Here is a 1,608-nt window from a genome sequence, read left to right on the forward strand (position 1 = left end):
TTAACAACAACACTCTAATATTTCTCAACAACAAGCTCAATATTCATCGATCAAAGTTCCACAGAAAGACACTCACAAGATCACAACACACAATATAAAGTTTAGCAATGCTAAAAATGTGCAATGCAATTAAATGCAATGTCAAGTATAGTGATGCATGTCCACCCTAACGATACACACCCGCTGTCTTTTAGTCTGGGACAAATTGGAGACATATCTGTCCATGTATCTATTGTGGCGTGCAATATGACCCTCAGTATATAGTATCCATCATGGTGTTCATAGGTTTCTCGAAATATAGTTACCACTCGTGACACATGGTATGTCCCTCGAAATATAGTATCCACCGCGGCACACCATATGTCTGTCAAAATGATATATCCTCTTGTCACATAACACTTTTCACAATCATATCTCAAAATCAATGTAAATGATACGTTCATAAAAATAATGAGAAGATTACCATTTTAATACCAATGCACACATCACAACAATACAACCGTGATACAACATAAACAATTAGATAATAAGTCTTTCAAATCATTCACAAAACATCACACACTAATAATTAATATCATCATTACCCACTAATGATGTAACCCAATCAGTATATTATTCATTGAAAATCATTTTTTACTAAATTACTGCTAACCATCACTCATCAGTTAATTCCTCACCCCTTATTATCATTGGTTAATGATTGTGTACATTAAAACCTTGCCCCAGATAAACTTTGAAACACTACGGATTCGTTAACTTTAAAACCTACACTTCTTATCTAATCTCTTTTAATAAGAATTGAATTATATCTTTTATATATACAGCAGTAAAATAATTGTATGCAGGCACACACATGAAAATTTTCTTACCAGGAGGTCGTCCTCTTCATTGCAGATGCGGCAAGCACACACTTTTTAGGGTAGTTTTTATTTCTTTAAAGAATAATAATAATAATTGTAAATTTACAGTGACAAACTCCAGTAAATAATTATAATAAATATATGTTCTTAAATAAATAATCACTTTATTTCATAACTATCGATTAAGTCAAATATCTACAATTACCCATCAACTAATTCTCTAAAGTTAAACAAATAGTTCAAAATTTATAAAAATGACTTTTCGGGTCACTACATTATCCACCACTAAAAATCATGTTCATCCTCGAACATAAAGAAGAGGAAAGAAGCATAACCGACGTTACCAAAAGTCTAAGTTATGACCTATCAATTGGTGTTCATCTCTCTATGTGAGCTCCTCTTTAAAACCATTTCATCAAGAAAAACTATTAAGAACTGACCTTTCAAATCAAAATATGATAGATCTACAAATTATAGGTGATTATCAAGCCATAGGCTAACCCATGAACTCAATCTAAACAAAAACTCATTAGACCTTAACACAACCATCATGACGAATCTTTGGACACATAACCAAGATAACAATCTGAATCTATACCAGCTATAATCAGAAGTGAACTTTAGTCGACCACCACAAACTCATAATGCACAACCTATAAGAGATCCTCAAGATTCCTTCCTCACAAATGTTTTCACGAGCTAAATGTATAAAAATATAATCTTTACACATCAGGTGCTTAACTTATCG

At 32.2% G+C, this 1,608-nt stretch overlaps 1 long non-coding RNA gene across 1 annotated transcript; it reads right to left on the reverse strand.

The window, feature by feature from the left end:
* On the reverse strand, positions 1-972 carry LOC109119153 (uncharacterized). The gene is made up of 2 exons (XR_002026366.2): positions 870-972; positions 1-364 (listed from the first exon to the last, which is right to left on the reverse strand). It is a non-coding gene; the product is annotated as an uncharacterized lncRNA (long non-coding RNA).
* Positions 973-1,608: the final 636 nt, after the last annotated feature.

The sequence above is a fragment of the Solanum lycopersicum genome, chromosome 12 (assembly GCF_036512215.1).
Source record: "Solanum lycopersicum chromosome 12, SLM_r2.1".
NCBI classification, from domain to species: Eukaryota; Viridiplantae; Streptophyta; class Magnoliopsida; order Solanales; family Solanaceae; genus Solanum; species Solanum lycopersicum.